This window comes from Dendrobates tinctorius, unplaced genomic scaffold (genome assembly GCF_039654945.1).
Source record: "Dendrobates tinctorius isolate UK_male_01 unplaced genomic scaffold, ASM3965494v1 ptg000120l, whole genome shotgun sequence".
NCBI classification, from domain to species: domain Eukaryota; kingdom Metazoa; phylum Chordata; class Amphibia; order Anura; family Dendrobatidae; genus Dendrobates; species Dendrobates tinctorius.
Genome location: NW_027361788.1, coordinates 10,732,699 through 10,752,641, shown reverse-complemented (window position 1 = coordinate 10,752,641; position 19,943 = coordinate 10,732,699). Strand labels below are relative to the sequence as shown.

Here is a 19,943-nt window from a genome sequence, read left to right as displayed (position 1 = left end):
CCCTTTGAGGGGGATTGATGCTACTCCTTTGGCTAAAAATAAACCTCAGTTTTGGACCCAGGTGGTCATGCGGGTCGCCCCAGACCATCAAGAAAATTGCAGATTTTTGGTGTTGCATGGTCTGCATGATGCCGTTGTTCTGGGGTTTCCCTGGTTGCAAATTCATAATCCAGTTTTGGATTGGAAATCGGTGTCTGTGGTGAGTTGGGGTTGTCGGTGTGCCTTTAGTGAGGCTCCGGTTTTTTCCACCTCTCCTCAGTAGCATGATGTTCCTGACTATTTGGCGGACTTTTATGATGTATTTAGTGAGAATGAGTCTGCGTCTCTGCCTCCTCATAGGAGTTATGACTGTGCAACTGAACTAAGCCCGGGGTGTAAATTTCCCAAGGGTCGGCTCTTCAATTTATCTGTACCCGAGCACGAGGCTATGCGGTCCTATATTAAGGAGGCGTTGGAGTAGGGTCATATTAGACCATCCTTTTCACCCTTAGGTGCCGTTTTTTTTTTTTGTGGCCAAAAAGGATGGTTCTTTAAGGCCTTGTATTGATTATCGTGCCCTCAATAAAATTACTATTAAATATCAGTATCCGTTACCCCTGATTTCGGATCTATTCTCTAGAGTTAGAGGTGCTTGCTGGTTTACCAAGCTTGACCTCAGGGGGGCGTATAATCTTATCCGCATTAAGCAGGGGGATGAATGGAAGACGGCGTTTAATACTCCGGAGGGACATTTTGAGTACCTGGTGATGCCTTTTGGGCTCACTAATGCCCCTTCTGTCTTCCAGTGCTTCATGAACGATATTTTCCGAGACTTTGTGGATAAATTTTTGATTATCTATCTGGATGATATTTTGATCTTCTCCAAGTATTGGGTTTCTCATGTGGAACATATTCGGACTGTGTTCCGGATCTTGAGGGAGAATTCCCTGTATGTCAAAGGATCGAAATGCCTTTTTGGAGTACAGAGGATTTCATTTTTGGGATTTATTTTGTCTCCGTCAACTATTGAAATGGACCCGGCCAAGGTACAGGCCATTTATGATTGGGTTCAGCCCACTTCGTTGAAGGCCCTCCAGAAGTTTTTGGGGTTTGCTAATTTTTATCGGAAATTTATAGCAAAATTTTCTAGTATTGCCAAGCCATTGACTGATCTGACTAAGAAGGATGCTGATGTGTTGAATTGGTCTCCTGAGGCTGTTGCTTCCTTTCAGGAGCTGAAGCAAAGATTTACCACCGCCCCGGTTTTGCGGCAACCTGATGTCTCATTCCCGTTCCAGGTAGAGGTGGATGCTTCTGAGATTGGTGCAGGAGCTGTTTTGTCCCAAAAGGATCCTGTAACATCTAAAATGAATCCCTGTGCTTTCTTTTCCCGAAAGTTCTCTCCATCTGAACGTAACTATGATGTGGGGAATCGGGAACTGTTGGCCATGAAATGGGCATTTGAGGAGTGGAGACATTGGTTGGAGGGAGCTAAACATCAAGTTGTGGTCCTCACTGACCACAAGAATTTGATTTACCTAGAGTCGGCTAAACGCTTGAACCCTAGACAGGCTAGGTGGGCCTTGTTTTTTTACACGTTTTGATTTTGTGGTCTCTTTTCTTCCTGGAACTAAGAATGTCAAGGCAGACGCCCTCTCTAGGAGTTTCTTTGCTGATTCTCCTGTGGTGACCAAGCCTGCCACCATCTTAGGCGAAGGGGTAGTTCTTTCTGCCATCTCGCCCGATTTGAGACTTGCTCTGCAAGAGTTCCAGGAGGACAAACCTGAGCATTGTCCCAGTGGAAAGTTGTATGTTCCTGACCAGTGGAAGAAGAGAGTGATGTCTGAAGTTCATTGCTCTGCATTGGCTGGTCATCCAGGTATTTTTGGTACTAGAGATCTGGTGAGTCGCTCTTTTTGTGGCCCACCTTGTCTCATGATGTCAGGAATTTTGTGCAGTCCTGTGGGACTTGCTCCCGGTCTAAATCTTGTTCTCGCTCTAGTGGGTTGTTTATGCCTTTGCCGGTCCCCAGGAGGCCATGGACCCATATTTCAATGGATTTCATCTCTGATATGCCGGTCTCTCAAAGAATGACTGTTATTTGGGTGATTTGTGATAGGTTCTCTAAGATGGTTCATCTTGTACCACTCCCTAAGTTGCCATCTTCCTCTGAGTTGGTGCCCCTGTTTTTGCAACAGGTGGTTCGCTTACACGGGATTCCTGAGAACATTGTATCTGACAGAGGAGTTCAGTTTGTGTCTAGATTTTGGAGGACTTTCTGTTCCAAGCTGGGAATTCAGTTGTCCTTCTCCTCTGCTTTTCACCCTCAGACCAATGGGCAGACAGAGAGAACAAACCAGATCTTGGAGTCGTATTTGAGATGTTTTATTTCCGCTGATCAGGATGATTGGGTTTCATTTTTGCCCTTGGCCGAATTTGCTTTAAATAATAGAGCTAGTTCTGCCACTTTGATGTCACCTTTTTTTTGTAACTTTGGGTTTCATCCTCGATTTTCTTCAGGGCAGGTGGAGCCTTCTGCCTGCCCAGGTGTTGACACTGTGGTGGAGAGAATGCACCAGATCTGGGACCAAGTGGTGGATAAGTTATCTCTCTCCCAGGAAAAGGCCCAGCGGTTTTCCAATCGACATAGGACCATTGGTCCCCAGTTTAAGATTGGTGATATGGTGTGGTTATCATCAAAAAATATTGCTATGAAGGTGGCTTCTCCTAAGTTTAAGCCTAAATTTATTGGACCTTACAAGATTTTGGAGATTATTAATCCGGTCTCTTTTCGTTTGGCTCTTCCTGTCACATTTAAAATCCATAATGTGTTCCATAAGTCCTTGTTGAAGAGGTTTGTTGAACCAGTTGTTCCTGGGGTGGCACCTCCAGACCCTGTATTGGTTGAAGGTAACATGGAATATGAGGTAGAGAAAATACTGGATTCCTGTCTGGCTAGACGGAGACTCCAGTATTTGGTTAAGTGGAAGGGTTATGGTCAGGAGGATAATTCCTGGGTCTCTGTCTCTGATATTCATGCCAAAAGATTGGTGCGTGCATTTCATCGGGCTCACCCTGATCGCCCTGGTGGCGTGGTTGAGGGTTCGGTGACCCCTCCTCAAGGGGGGGGTACTGTTGTGAGTTCATTTTCCCCTTCGTCACTGAGGTCTGGTGAACTCCCTATTCTGGTAAAGGAAGGTAATGAGCCTGATTATCAGGCACCTGAGCCTATTGAGGATGACTGGCTGAGTGGAGTTACGGACTGTATATAAGGCTGCCGACGCCCTTCTGCCCTGCGGGTGATTTCTCTGTGGACTTCTAGGACACCAGTCTGATTCCTGCTCCTCTAAAGCTAAGTTTTCTGCTTTGCCTGTTAGCATTGGTGTTTTGTTTTTGTTTTCCTTGCTTTTCTGGATTCTGCCATTCCCTGCTGGGTGAGCTGAATCTCCTTTTGCCGGCTGCTCTGTCTTCAGAATATTCCTGAGTACTGACATAGCTTTTTTGAAGCCTAGCGTCTTCAGGGCCTTTTTCACTGTCAGTCTGTTGGCTCTTATTTTCATAGGGTTTTTCACGGATTGCAGACAGCAGCCTTCCTGTCCTTTCCTATCTAGTTAGCTTGGGCCCCATCTTTGCTCAGTCTATCTTTCTGTCTGTGTTAGTGTTTTCATCTTGCTTCACCGTCATTATATGTTGGGGGCTGCCTTTTGCTTTGGGGTCTGCTCTGGGGAAGTTTAGATTTCCCCTTTCTCTCTTTAGGCCTATTTAATGCTCCAGCTGTGATCGAGGGGTCTAGGGCATCGTAGGAACCCCCCACGGCTACTGTTAGTTGTTGTGGATAGGTTCAGGGGTCTGCAATCCGATAGCTGCCAACCTCTCTGGTTTTCTGGACTTAGCTAGCATTTCTGTTTTTGCCTCCTACGGTGACTCAATCATAACACATCACATAGGATACCATGAGACTGGTGTGTACACATCACATAACATACACCACGACTGTTGTATGTACATCGAATAGAATAAAATGAGACTCTTGTATGAATGACATAAGATACAATGAGACTGCTGTATATACATCACATAGAATACACGGCGATTGATGTTTAGAATCACATAAGATTCACCAATTGTTGTATACACATCACATAAGATACACTGTGACTGCTTTATATATATATTGCATAGGATACACAGGCTTTGCAGTATAAATCTCTTAAGATACAATGAGATTCTGCTGTACAAGTAACATGTACTGTATACACAGTATCATTATATCACATAAGATACAGTGAGACTGCTGTTTATACATCACATAAGATATCGTGACTGCGGTATACATCACAGAGGAAACATTGAGACTCTGTTGTGTATACGTCACATAAGATACACCACAACTGCTGTATACATGTCACAAAAGATACACTGAGACTGCTGTATATACATCACATTGGATATTCAGACTCTGCAGTATATCACAGGATACACTGGGATTCTGTTATATATAGATCACATAGAACACACAGGCTCTGTGGTATAAATTACATAAAATACAATGAGACTCTGCTGTATAAATCACATAGGATACACAGACTGCAGAATATACATCACATAGGATAGATTGAGCCTACTGATAAACATCACACAAGACACAGAATGTTGTTCACACCACACAAGATACATTGCAATTGCTGTATACACATCACATGGGACATGTCAGAGACACCGCACTACACTTGCTCATAGAGCCAGTGCGCGTGTCCTGAGTACAGAAGCAGTGCTAAGAGTTACCTGGGGAGCAGGGCAGCAGAGGTGACCAGGCGTGCTTCAACTAATAGTGTCAGAGAAGCCAGAGAACTCAGATTATGGCAAAGCAGAAGTCATGCACAGTACAGACCAGCGAGGTACAGGAGGGGTAAACAGACGGGAGGTCAGACAAAGCAAAAGGTCATACACAGGATCACAGTACAGTACCAGGGAGGAGACAGAGCGGATAATCAGGGCCAAGCAGAGATCAAAACCAAACAGACATAGGAGGTACCAGGCAGAATCCAAAGCGATATCCAGGGAACAGACCGAGTCATACACAGAGAATCAAGCAACCAGAACACAGCACTAACACACTCAGGGGTCACCACACAATGCCAAGGGCGAAAGTATAACTGACAGGGATGGGAGCGTCCTGAGGCTATAAGAAGCCTCCCCCAGAACCAGGGAGAGGTCACAATCATAACCCCAGGTGTGCAGGTAAGCCTGCATCGGGATCACAACCTTTAACCCCAGAAATGCCAGTCATCAGCACTGGTTCCAAACATTAACCCCACGTGTGCGAGTCAAACCCGCACTGAGATCATGACAGTACCCCCCTTTCAACGGGGGGCCTCTGGACCCCCAGGCTTGCCCGGGTACTTAGCATGGAAAGCCCGTACCAGGCGATCAGCATGCATCAACCGGGCCGGAACCCAGGACCTGTTCTCCGGTCCATACCCCTTCCAATGAACCAGGTACTGTACCGACTGCCGTACCAACCTGGAATCTACGATATGACCAACCTCGTACTCCACCTGCCCCTCGACCAAAACAGGAGGAGCGGCAGACTCGGAGTCTCCCCAGACTGCTTCAAAAGGTTTCAGTAGAGATTTGTGGAAGACGTTAGGGATCTTGAAAGAGGGTGGAAGGCACAGCCTATACGCCACTGGATTTATTTTTTCCACAAACTTGTACGGGCTAATGAATTTGGGTCCTAACTTGGCTGACGGAATCTTTAACTTAATGTTTCGCGTGGAGAGCCAAACTTTCTCTCCCACCCGAAACATGGGACCAGGTGTTCGTTTCCTGTCCGCGAAAAACTTATACCTGCCTTGAGACCTGGATATACGCCGCTGGACTTCTGCCCATGTATCTTTTAACTGCTGAACAGAGTCCTCAGCCCCGGGGCACCCTGAATCCAGACGAGAAAACTCACCAAAATGAGGACTGAACCCATAGTTAATCAAGAAAGGGGACCTACCAGTGGATTGACTCACCCGACTATTGAAGGCAAATTCAGCCAACGGCAGTGCATCGCACCAGTCACTCTGTCTAGCAGAGGTTAGACACCTGAGGATCTGTTCCAGGGACTGGTTAGTGCGCTCCGTCTGCCCATTGCTCTCAGGATGGTATGCCGACGAAAAGGACAGAGACATACCTAATTTTTTGCAGAAAGCACGCCAAAACTTAGCCACAAACTGCACACCACGATCAGACACCACATTCAGGGGTACCCCATGCAACCGGATCACATGCTGCACAAACAACCTGGACAACGTCTCAGCTGACGGTAGTGCGGACAGGGGTACGAAATGAGCCTGCTTAGAAAACCTGTCCACCACTACCCATACCACTGTATTACCCTTAGATGGAGGGAGATTGGTAACAAAATCCATGGATAAGTGAGTCCATGGCCTTTCGGGCACTGCCAAGGGTATCAGCTCCCCTGCCGGCCGGCTATGCGAGCTTTTAGAACGAGCGCAGACCCCACAACCAGCAATGAATTTTTTTATGTCCGAACCAAGGGTAGGCCACCAAAAGATCCTAGCTACCGCCAGACGTGTGGCTGAAATACCAGGGTGAGCACTCAGCTTGGATTCATGGAACTCCTGCAAGAGTTTCAGGCGAAGTTGCTCTGGGACAAACAACTTCCCCTCCGGCTTGGCCGCCGAGGCCTGCGACTGGGCCCCCTGAATCTCCCATTCCAATTCAGATGAGACCTCTGCTATCACAACCCCAGGGTGAAGAATGGAGGACGGTGGCTCAGGGGGCGACACCGGCTGAAAACTGCGTGATAAGGCGTCAGCCTTGACATTCTTAGACCCTGGACGAAATGTAATTGTAAACTGAAAACGGGAAAAAAAAAAGTGACCAACGGGCTTGTCTGGGCGTTAGTCTTTTAGCAGACTCAATGTACGGCAAATTTTTGTGATCCGTGATCACCGTAACCGGGTGACTGGCCCCCTCCAAAAAGTGTCTCCATTCTTCAAACGCCAATTTGACCGCAAGAAGCTCTCTATTGCCTACGTCGTAATTTCTTTCCGCAGCAGAGAACTTCTTGGAAAAGAAAGCACATGGCCTGAGGTTGATTAGAGTGGCAGGCCCTTGGGACAACACCGCCCCCACCCCCACCTCAGAGGCGTCCACTTCCACGACGAATGGTTTGGACGGATCTGGCTGCACTAACACAGGAGCAGACATAAAACATTTTTTCAGCGTCGCAAAGGCCTCTTTTGCGAGCGAGGACCAATTTCTCACATCCGCACCTTTGCATGTTAGATCCGTGAGAGGTTTGACCACTTGCGAAAACCCCCGGATAAATTTGCGGTAATAATTGGCGAACCCCAAGAAGCGCTGAAGACCCTTAAGATCTCGGGGTTGCACCCAATCCGCAATGGCCTGCACCTTCTTGGGGTCCATGCGAAAACCCTCACCGGATACAATTAACCCCAAAAAGGACAACTCTTGTACACAGAATACACATTTCTCCAATTTGGCATACAAATGATTTTCTCTCAGTCTTTGGAGCACAGTTCGTACATGTTCCAAATGAGAATACTTGTCGGGGGAATATATCAAAATATCATCTAAGTAGATAACGACAAAACGACCAATGAGATCCGAGAATTCCACGTTGATGAAATTCTGAAATATGGCAGGGGCGTTGGTAAGACCAAACGGCATGACTAAATTTTCAAATAGTCCCTCGGTCGTGAGGAACGCGGTTTTCCATTCATCCCCCTCTCGGACCCTTATCAAATTATATGCCCCCCGAAGGTCCAGTTTAGAAAACCACTTTGCCCCTGATAGTTGGTTACATAAATCGGGAATCAACGGAAGGGGGTACGTATTCCGTACAGTAATTTGATTAAGCTCCCGGAAGTCGAGACAGGGACGTAACCCGCCATCTTTTTCCTTTACAAAAAAGAAACCTGCCGCCACAGGTGAGACTGAAGGACGTATGTGTCCTTTGCGCAGACTTTCAGTAATGTACTCCTTCATAGCCAAGCGCTCAGGACCGGACAAATTAAACAGACGGGCTTTGGGTAATTTAGCCCCCGGGACCAGCTCAATAGCGCAGTCAAAGGGTCTATGTGGCGGTAACGTCTCGGCCTCGCTTTCGGAGAATACATCTTCGAAGTCCTTCAGGCATTCCGGAATACCTTCCAGCTCGACAGATGATACAGACACAGATTTAACAGGTTCAACCAGCAGTGCGGATTTATCATATAACTCAAAATCATTAAACTCCCATTGTACAATCTCCCCCGTTTTCCAGTTAATAACTGGGTTATGGTGTTGCAACCAGGGCATGCCCAACACCAACCCTGCAGGTAGATTGTCCAGCACAAAACAACTTATGTTTTCCACATGAGTAGCGTCCACTCTGAGCGAAAACACATCAGACATAAAGCGAATTCCCTCCTTAGTGAGGGGAGATGAGTCAATGGCCATCACCTTGATCGGAACCTTGAGCCTAACTGTCCCTATCTTGCAGTGTGTGACCAATTGGGAGTCAATAAGATTAATAGATGATCCGCAGTCCACGAAGGCTGTAGAGGAAAAAGAACTACCATCCACAAACAGTTCCACAGGCAGTACTACTTTAGAAAACGAGGAAAATGGTACCTGAGGGTCTGAGCAGCCTCCCCGTTGACTACCCAGACCTAGTCGTTTCCCGCCGACCGGGTTTGAAGACGGGCAATTCGGGCACTCCCTTTTCCAATGTCCCGTTTTACCGCAGTAAAAGCATAACTGCTTGTCCTTCCGGCGTTTCCTCTCCGTATCCTTCAGGGAGAGGGCGCCTACATCCATGGGCTCAGGGGCAGTCTCTTTTCCACTGGGGAATAATGGAGTATCCACCTGCATCACCCCTCTGGCCCGCAGCCTGCGGTCCATCCGGACAGCCTGGGTCATGGCGTCCTCGAGAGAGTTAGGTGGGGGATGTAACGCCAAGGCATCCTGCAGCCGCTCGGACAAACCTCTGCGAAAGAGTCCTCGGAGTGCGGGGTCGCTCCAAGAGACCTCTACCGCCCAGCGGCGGAACTCAGAACAAAACCACTCAGCTGAGTGTTTCCCCAAACAGACACTCATCACCATGTCCTCTGCCAATCACACTCGGTCAGGTTCATCATAAATGTGCCCGAGGGCCTCAAAGAATGCGTTCACTGACATACGTTCAGGAGCAGAGGAAGACAGAGAGAAAGCCCATGCTTGCGGAGCCCCCCGAAGTAGGGAAATAATGACCCCCACCCTCTGGAACTCATCCCCGGAGGAGCGGGGCCTTAGAGAAAAAAAAAGCTTGCATCCTTCTCTGAAAGACCTGAACTCCTTTTTATCCCCTGAGAAAAGGTCTGGCAATTTGACCGAAGATTTGGGGGACGCTAATGACACATCCCTAACCCCAGAACCAGAAGCCCCTGCATCGACAGCCCCCTGCACAGTAACCACCAACTGTTGCTGGGTCTGGGCCATCGTGCGTTGTTCCACATTGAGCTTATGGAACATTTGGGTCAGGTGCTTGACCTGATCAGCCAAGGCTTGTATGGGATCCATGAGGATAACACACACTTTTTTTTTTTTTTTTTCTATGAGCACTACACTTGCTCATAGAGCCAGTGCGCATGTCCTGAGTACAGAAGCAGTGCTAAGAGTTACCTGGGGAGCAGGGCAGCAGAGGTGACCAGGCGTGCTTCAACTAATAGTGTCAGAGAAGCCAGAGAACTCAGATTATGGCAAAGCAGAAGTCATGCACAGTACAGACCAGCGAGGTACAGGAGGGGTAAACAGACGGGAGGTCAGACAAAGCAAAAGGTCATACACAGGATCACAGTACAGTACCAGGGAGGAGACAGAGCGGATAATCAGGGCCAAGCAGAGATCAAAACCAAACAGACATAGGAGGTACCAGGCAGAATCCAAAGCGATATCCAGGGAACAGACCGAGTCATACACAGAGAATCAAGCAACCAGAACACAGCACTAACACACTCAGGGGTCACCACACAATGCCAAGGGCGAAAGTATAACTGACAGGGATGGGAGCATCCTGAGGCTATAAGAAGCCTCCCCCAGAACCAGGGAGAGGCCACAATCATAGCCCCAGGTGTGCAGGTAAGCCTGCATCGGGATCACAACCTTTAACCCCAGAAATGCCAGTCATCAGCACTGGTTCCAAACATTAACCCCACGTGAGCGAGTCAAACCCGCACTGAGATCATGACAGGACACATGCTATATAAATCACATGATACAATGAGACTGCTGTATGTACATCATATAGGATACCCCGAGACTGCGGTATACATCACATAGAATAAACTAAGACTGCTGAATATACATCACATAGGATACACTGCGACTACTGCTGCATTCACCATATGAAGGAGCGGGACAGTAGTGCAGATGCGCCAACTCCACTAGCCAACGTCAGGACACAATCCAGCACTGCGTGACCTGCGGCATTCAGTAGTGAACATAGAAGTAGGGAAGAATTAAAAGGCCGACACCTGGAAAAATACACAGGAGGCACACTGGAAATCTGTCCGAGGGCAGAAAATGACATCATCACCCACACATTAGGTAATGTCGAAACAGAGGTTTACTGAGACAATCAAAAACCCCGTGTTTTTTAGTTGAAACTGGTACAAACTCCTTTTGGGGTTTTTGGAGGAGCCTTTCGCTTCCTGTAGCAATTTTGAATGGTTTAAGAAATTATTTTTTTCCTAAAGTAGTTTTGCTGCCTTCCTATTAGACAATTTTGGAGCATCCTCATTCAGCATTGCTTCAAAGGAGCAACATGCTTGTTTCCCCCACCAGGCAATTTTCAAAACCTGAAGTGGCAAAGAAACACTCAAAACACTGAACATATGAACAGCAACGTGGTTTTACAATAGAAATAAATAGGAAGTGACTTTCAAGCATTTTATAAGTGGATCTGTTCCAAAAGACTCATCGAAAAGCCCTGCGTCTTTTACGTACGCGTACCAGAAAAGTTTTCCCCGAGTAATAGTATGTGCACAGTGTGGTTTTTTTTTTCTGGTAGATTCACCTAGTATCTGTGGCCGAGCGATCCCCTGATGAACCCCAGTGCTCCTGGGGGGGAAACACGTTGGGACACTGGCAGCGATAGAATCTGACGGATTGGGACTCAGATGGAATGCTGTACTCTCACCATGTATCAAAGGATGCGTACTGTACTGACTGAATCATTCCTTCCTTTTCTCTAACATGAGTCGTACATGCTAGCACTGATGTATATGTGCTGATAATTAGACTGGATATTGTGCTTCCACTGTGAAGCGGGCATGTCTTTTCAGTATGACATTTAGTCATTGAGGGTTGGAAAACAGATGCTATATGCATGTATCTTTGTACACATTATATGCATTTTTTTTCTTTTTCCTATATTTAGGTGATACATGGACACATATTTTGGGACCTATACTCTATTTTCTTTAAGTGGATAGATCATTGCACCCACCTTGTGATATCACTAGGCATCCTATATCACATTTGAGCATCTATATGAATTATGCCATCAGGCCCAAGTGATTTTTTGAAAAATTAGTTACTTATTCTCTAACCATACCTTTTTTTTTTACTACACATTAGGCTTAGGGTACATTAAGGTCTTTAGGGCCAGCCGCCATAACGTGGAAACTTAGGGGGCCAACCACCACTGCAAGGTAGGGCATCCACTATGGTTGTATAGGGCTTATTAGCCTACATACTGTGCAATATTTTTCTTAGTTTTTGTTTCCCTATTGCCCCTATTTTTTCTAATCGAGATATTGTTCATTTGCTTATTGGTATTTTAAATATATGGTATCCTGGCCCACTAGGTGACGTTTTTAGGCAAACTTTCTAGTAACAGTTACTTTTTAGGGGTGTAGTGTAGCGGTATCCACACTGAGCAGTGATGAGGCAGTGACCCAGGAAAGTTTTGCAACGAAAGTCTCTTTAATGCTCAACCCACAAATATACACAGCACACGATATCTTACGGATCGCAGCCGCAAAACATATCCTCAAGATTGCAGCCAATAAACACGCCAGTCCACCACCGGTTCACAGCCGAGCACAATATAGTCCACCTCCGGATCGCAGCCGGGTACAGGACAGTCTACATCCTAAACCGTCGTGTACGCTGAGGGTGCCAGGCCTTTCAGCTCCTTTAGCTGTTTGGCTCTGCTTGCCTGTGTTGCATCACACAGGTGGAGCTCTGCACACTTGCAAAAACCAAACTAACACTGACCCTGACACACCAAAACCCTTTACTGCAGGGTTTTTAACTGGAATCTGTGGCCATGGGCCACATGGGAAACCCGGGTCGGGGGAGGAAACGGACTGCCCCACTACCATCCTGTAATCCATTTAAAAAATAAAAGCCCAGCAGGTTTTCTTAAATCTGCCCTGGCCAAACAGCATGTCCAAGGCTGACACTTGTGACTGCACTGCACTCGCATGGCCTCAATACACCTCCAAGCGCATCCTGGGGGAACACATAGTGACCCTTACATGTGACAACTGCCGCTGCCTCATAGGGGTCTTTGTTTTGGATTCACCTGGAACCCGCCTGAAAAAGCACAATATATTTCAAATAAAGAGCTAAAAGAAGTGACCTAAGCATTGTTCGGGTGGTTACTGCTTAGAAAAGTAAAAAAAAAAAAAAAAAAAAAAAAAAAAAAAGGAAAAAAAACTATTTGCTTCTGCAAATAAGATGACTATTCTGGAAAAACATCTAAAAAAAAAATGTTGTGTGCACATGCCCTTAGATGTTGCTCGTATCCCCTAGTAGAATTAAAAAAAATATTGAATATAGGGGGAAAAAAAAACATTAAAAATGATCACCCCTCTCCCAGAATGTTATCAAAATCTAAAAAAGAATAAATAAAAAGGAAAATAAAATCTGGTATCGCTATGTGCATGACTGTCCCAATTAATGAAATATTACAACATTTATTCCATACGGTGAACAATGAAAAAAAATAGAATTTATTTTTTTTTTGGGGGGGGGGGGGGGGGGGTGAGGGAAGGAGTAAACTTTGCTTCCCTCCAAAAGAAAATGGATTGTAAAGTGATCAAAAAAATTAAGTTATAAAACTTACAATGAAAAGAGAAATGGGACGCTGACTGGACGCCTGAAACTATCGGATTCCAGAGATGGTCGTCCGTTCCATACACGAAACCGTGCAGCCGTTCTTCATATGCAAAAAAGAGGTTCAGCAGCAGCAGCTGAGCACTGTAACCTCTGTAAGAATAGAGGGCCTGCGCTTGAGGACATCTGATCAGGACAGCAGGGAGAAGATGAGGGATTCGCATGCAGATTGTACTTTCTCTGCCCCATTTCTCATACCTCTGCTTGCTGCCAGTGAATACTGACCACTAGTCTCCGCAGGCCTCCCAGCACTGAGGAGCACAGGACAGGTGCACAGCGCTCTGCCTGCTGACTATCCCCAGTGACAGGAGTACCCTGCTGTCAGGTCATATCCCCTAGCACACTAATGTCGCACACACTGCAGTCACCGGCAGGTTATGCGGCTCAATAGTCTGTGGAGGTGTAATAACGGCGGCGCCGCCCTTACCCGACTCAGCGCCGCTAGTTCCGGAACGACTGTCACCGACTCCACGGTCTGTTGTTGTTATTAGGGAAACATCAACGACGGAAGCGTTTGATGACGTCAGGGGGGTCATATGACTGCGCACAGAGGTGACGTTCTGCGTCACGTGACCGAGCTGCGGCGCCGGCTCTCTGACTGACTGGGAGGAGGGGAGGTTGTTGCTGCCGGTGCTGCTGTGGGGCGTCATGGAGGTGGTTGAGTGTTTGCTGCCCGTGAAAGAGATTTAGTATTAGTGACCTATACTTATCATAAAAATGGGTGACACTGGAAGAAAGCCAGCAACTGTGTAATTCATTTTCATTATGGAAGGGTTGTCAATTCCATAGTCTACTGCACGTTGCCTAGGTTACCCATCACTTTTGCAGTCTATCAGCAGTGAGCAGTTTCCTAGGCAATGAGCGCTGCGCTTCCAAGCACCTTTACTTTAGAGCTTGGAAGTGCTGCGCTGACGCACTGCTCCCGCCACAGAGAGCGCGGTGTGCCCATGCTGCAGTTCGAAGTGTCAGTTATTCTGGAGCAAATTACCTTCCTTAAAGGGAACCTGTCATGTAAAATAATGCTATTAACCAGCAGATATGGAGTTAATTGGTAGGGTAATAGCGTACTAAACCTGCCTGGTGCCGTCACTGAGAACCTCCCTGCCGTCACTGTGAGCGCCGCTGGCACTGAGAACGTCCCTGCCATCAGTGAGAACCTCACTGCCACCGATGAGAGCCCCCTCACCGGCTCTGAGAACCTCGCTGTTGTCACTATGAGCGCAGCTGCTGGCATTGAAACCCTCCCTGCCGGCACTGAGAACCTCCCTGCCGTCACTGTGAGCCCCGCTGCTGGACTGAGAATCTCCCTGCCGGCTCTGAGAACCTCGCTGCTGTCACTGTGAGCGCAGTTGCTGGCATTGAGAACCTCCCTGCCGTCACTGTGAGCCCCGCTGCTGGACTGAGAATCTCCCTGCTGGCACTGAGAACCCCGCTGCCAACACAGATCCTCGCTGCTGGCATTGAGAGCCCCGCTGCCAGCACTGAGAGCCCCAATGCTGGCATTGAGAGCCCGCTGCCAGGAGGAAATTAAGTATATTCCCCCTCCACAGAACTCAGTTTTCCAGTCACTGCTCAGTGCATAGAGAGTGGCGATTGTAACTGTGCCTCAGGCACTGACTGACAGCAGCTCAGCATTAGTGCCGACTGTCAGTCAGTGCAGGAGGCGCAGTTACAGCTACTACTCTCTATGCACTGAGCAGTGACTGTACCCAGTGCCACCCCCGTGAGTGGAAGCCGAACGCTACTTGGAGGAATAAAGTTCACTTCCCCTCAGCAATGGGGCTCTCATTGCCAACGTCACTCGGTGTCAGAATGCTATTAACCTGCAGACTAACCCTATATATGCAGGTTAATAGTGTTCCCTTTAAGATGCTGGGTGGTAGAGGAGCAGCAAGCTCTTAAAGACAAACCCTTTAAGGGGAGCATGTTAAGCCACTAAACAGCTAATGCCAGGCAATTGGTTTGGCCACTTGCCACCATATTAAAACACAGGTATGGATATCACACTGTCATGATGCAGACTCGTAAACGTCTATTAGCATCGGCGGGATCAGAGTTTTCTCCAATTACGGCCTTTTTTCTCTGTTTACTGTTATTAGTTACTTTCGCTGCCCATATTGTTGTATGTGTCTATGAACACAGCTTGACCTGCAAGAACAAGCCATCACACAGCTCTATCAATACAAAGGTAACGTTCTGGCTCTCAGAATATGAAAATATAAAAACAAATGTTTTAATTGAGCAAAAGACATCAACGTATAACATCAGTAATCGGATCATCTTGCGGACACGATGATGAAGTCTCATCAAAATTTGTATCTTGGAATCAGTTTTAATTATGTGTGCAGTGTTGTGTAAGTACATTAATATATGTGCTGATCGCCGTCTTCCCCAATTTCCAGCGCTCCTCCGGGCCTCTTCTTGGTTGTGTTATGTGATAAAAAGCTACCTGGCTCTCACTGAGGTTTATCTGTGGCGTGGAAGTCACTTTCTGAGGGTAAGTTTATGGAGCTTCATTCTTAGGGTTACTTAATTGGAAGTGGCAATGCTCCGCATATCGCTTCTTGTGTGGTCTGAGCGGTGGGATCGAAACGGTGCTATAACCAGAGAAGACGTTGATCGGTAAGTATTTTAATACAAGTACACATGTTTATGTAGGAGGGAACCTGTCATTATATTCATGCTGCCTGAACCACGGTCTGCATGAATCAGACATTGACCACGTGATTGCAGCCAGTATGTTGTACTCTGAAATGCTGCTGGCTCGCCCTCTCAGGGCCGTGGGGTACTCGGTATCAGGCCGGAGTCAGGGGAATGTATCACAGCGGCGGTAACCCGGTCCGTGGCCCTGGGCGCCCAAGTAATCAAAGGGAGTTTGTAATGTAGTTTAAGTGGAATGGAATAGTTCGTGACGCCACCTGTGGTATTCGGCAAGGAAGGTGTTAAGCCGACGCTGCAAACAGATCCTCCGGGACAGATGGTGTGGTGCAGCAATGATGGTATAGCCCTCCACAGGCAGGGCTGTTGTCCCAGGGCAGTGTAGATGTGGGGACACTTAGGTGGTGTAGTGTCCGGCGCAGGGGATGTAGCAGTGTCAGGCAGACGGACGCGGGAAGGAATGGAGGACACCAAGGCATGTAGTTCCAAAGCTTTACTCACAGTCAGTAGTGCCCGCTTCTGTGCTGTGTCCTCCGGGTCAGGGACTCAGGCAACCTCCAGGCAAGATGGAAAGCTCCCTGTTATGAATGGGTCACCGAGGAGAAAAAAGCAAAACAAGCTAAGTCACAGAAAACCAGAGAGGTTGGTAACTATGCAGATTGCAGATCCCTGATCCTACCACACAACTAGCAGCAGCCGTGGAGCGTACCTACAATGTTCCTAGACGCTTCGTCACAGCCGGAGGACTAAATAAGCCTGAAGCATGAAAAGGGGAAAACTAACTGCCCCAGAGCAGACCCCAAAGGAATAGATAGCCTCCACACATGTATTGACGGTGAAGCAAGATGAAGGCACAAACACAGACAGGAAAATAGGCTGAGCAAACGATGGGGCCCAAACTAACTAGAGAGGAAAGGAAAGACACTGTCTGCAACCTGCAAAAAACCCTACAAAAATAATGTCCAACACTTCTGATAGCAAAATTAACCCTGAAGTCACTAGACTTCTCCCACTAAATCAGCACTCGGAAATATTCTGAGACAGAGCAAAAAGAGACCAAACTAGTAAGGGACAAAAAGCAAATTGGCAAAATAAATACTGATAAATAAGCCGGGGCTGGCTGACCACACCAAAAAAACTGAATAGACCAACAAAATCAAGTGTGAACATTAGCAGAAAAACTTAGCTTTAGATGACTGGAACAGAGCTGAAAACCAAGAGCTGACAAGCCAGAAGGAATCACCAGCAACTGAATAGGGCGTCGGCTGTCAAATCCAATCTGAGACTCCTGAGGTCCAATCGTCATCCTCATTCTCAGGTGCCAGATCTCCACCGATCAAATCAGCCTCACTACCTCCTGTTACCACCAGAGGGAGTCTGGAAGGAGAACTCACAACTGGTGAACCAGAGAATGAACTCACAACAGCTCCCCTCCACACTCCGCCAACTTATGTGCCTTTCCTGAACGTCTCCTCTATAGCGCCTTTAAGTGTGAAGATCTCCAGTACCGTGGTACGCTGGAGTTCCTCCTGACAGATGTTCCCAAGAACCTTACTCGTATGACAGACAGCTGTAGCCTGCTTCGGGGACTCCCTTCTCCTGAGTCCCGGCTCTCTATCCGATTGCTGTTGTGCCCCAAGTCTTAGATGGGAGTAGTGCATTTACAGCCAACTACACCGGTGCCTGCTGCAGAACCATAAGTGTCCATACAACCTCGGGGACCAGGCCCCGGCCTTGCGCTGAGAACCTATAGGCAGGGTTCCTCTTCTAACCCACGTCCTCTCTCTACTCCTTCGTTCCGTACTTGTCTTTCTTTCTTATGGAAGCTTCGGTTTCAGTTCTACGTCTTTCTCCCTCTCTTCCTTTCCTGTGCCAGGTGGCTCAGATCACTGAGGCAGCTGAAGCACTCCTTCCTCCATCCCTTCTTCCAGGGATCCTCACTCCTGTCTGAGTGACTTCCTACCCGACTGACCTTCTATCAGACTGAACCTCACATCCTACACTTTCCCACTCTTTTATGTATCTTAACTCCACACACCTCCCAGCACATCCAGTGTTCCAAGCAGGGAACCAAAGGTGCTCTGCTACTCTCTAAGCACTGAGCCGCAATGTGGTTGTGCAGAACTACCCTGTTGTGTGGGGTGCGAGTGTTGGAGTGTGGAAAGGGGTTCCCACCCTACCTGGATGGTGGGGCACTACACCTTAGGAGAAGGTGCAGTACCTCTGTGGCGACAGCCTCAGGGGCGCCACACTGCAGTATTTAAAAGAAACCATAGTTTGAAAAGCGGTCTGAGTATTACAGGCAGAGACTGGACTAGTCCGGTGCTGGCTTCTCCACTCCTTTCTCCAGTTGACTGACAAATCTATTTCCTGCGTATATAATCAGAGACCTTTCAATCAACTGGAGCAGAGTGAGAAAAAGGGCGTTGCATCGGACTAATCAGGTCACTCCGGGGCAGACATACACTACAGTTCAAAAGTTTATGGTCACTTAGAAATTTCCATATTTTTGAAAGAAAAGCACAGTTTTTTTTCCAATGAAGGTAACATTAAATGATTAAGAAATATACTCTATACATTGTTAATGTGGTAAATGACTATTCTAGCTGCAAACGTCTGGTTTGTAATGCAATATTATCATAGGTGTATAGAGGCTCATTTCTAACAACCATCACTCTAGTGTTCTTATGGTACTTTGTGTTTGCTAACTGTGTAAGAAGGCTAAAGGATGGTTAGAATACCCTTGAAAACCCTTGTGCAAGTATGTTAGCACAGCTGAAAACAGTTTGGCTGATTAGAGAAGCCATAAGCCTGACCTTCCTTTGAGCTAGTTGAGAATCTGGAGCATTACGTTTGTTGGTTCCATTAAACTCTCAAAATGGCCAGAAAAAAGAACTTTCATGTGAAACTCAGCAGTCTATTCTTGTTCTTAGAAATGAAGGCTATTCCATGTGAGAAATTGCCAAGAAACTGAACATTTCCTACACGGTGTGTACTACTCCCTTCAGAGGAGAGCACAAACACGCTCTAACCAGAGTAGAAAGAGAAGTGGGAGGCCCTGCTGCACAACTGAGCAACAAGACAAGTACATTAGAGTCTGTAGTTTGAGAAATCGACGCCTCACAGGTCCTCAACTGGCAGCTTCATTAAATAGTACACACAAAACGCCAGTGTCCACGTCCACAGTGAAGAGGCTACTGTGGGGGATGCTGGCCTTCAGGGCAGAGTGGCAAAGAAAAAGCCATATCTGATACTGGCTAATAAAAGGAAAAGATTAATATGGGCAAAAGAACACAGACATTGGACAGAGGAAGATTGGTAAAAAATTTTATGGACAGACGAATCCAAGTTTGAGGTGTTTGGATCACACAGAAGAACATTTGTGAGACCCAGAACAACTGAAAAGATGCTGGAAGAGTGCCTGACGCCATCTGTCAAGCATAGTGGAGGTAATGTGATGGTCTGGGGTTGCTTTGGTGCTGGTAAAGTGGGAGATTTGTACAAGGTAAAAGGGATTTTGAATAAGGAAGGCTATCACTCCATTTTGCAGCGCCATGTCATACCCTTTGGATAGCGCTTGATTGGAGCCAATTTCATCCTAAAACAGGAGAATGACCCAAAGCATTTAGGGAAGAAGCAGGCAGCTGGTATTCTATCTGTAATGGAGTCACAGTCACCAGATCTCAACCCCATTGAGCTGTTGCGGGAGCAGCTTGACCGTATGGTATGCAAACCAACTTGTGGGAGGGGCTTCTGGAAGCATGGTGTGAAATTTCTCCAGATTACCTCAGCAAATTAACTGCTAAAATGCCAAAGGTCTGCAATGCTATAATTGCTGTAAAGGGAGCATTCTTTGACGAAAGCAAAGTTTGAAAGAGAAAATTATTATTTTAAATAAAAAATATTTTTTAGAACCTTGTCAATATCTGGACTAGAGTTTAAATTCATTTGGCAACTCATTTGATTAATAAAAGTATGAGTTTTCATGGAAAACACAAAGTTGTCTGGGTGACCCCAAACTTTTGAACAGTAGTGTACCATTGGTGCAAAGTGGGCAGCTGCAAAGGTGCCTAAGAGGTAAAGAGGCTCACTACCATCTGCAAAGCAGGTGAAAAATTGCATTA

General features: G+C 46.9%; 1 protein-coding gene across 4 annotated transcripts in view; it reads right to left on the bottom strand.

Moving 5' to 3' along the window:
- The window catches only part of MAPKAP1 (MAPK associated protein 1), a 262,045-nt gene extending 248,317 nt beyond the window's left edge, over positions 1–13,728 (bottom strand). For 3 of the 4 annotated variants that reach the window (XM_073590749.1, XM_073590750.1, XM_073590752.1), the window contains exon 1: positions 13,589–13,728. The gene's annotated coding sequence lies outside the window, so the exon portion shown is untranslated. The remainder of the gene's footprint in view (positions 1–13,588) is intronic. The other variant, XM_073590751.1, reaches the window with a different exon arrangement.
- Between the last annotated feature and the right edge of the window lie 6,215 nt (positions 13,729–19,943).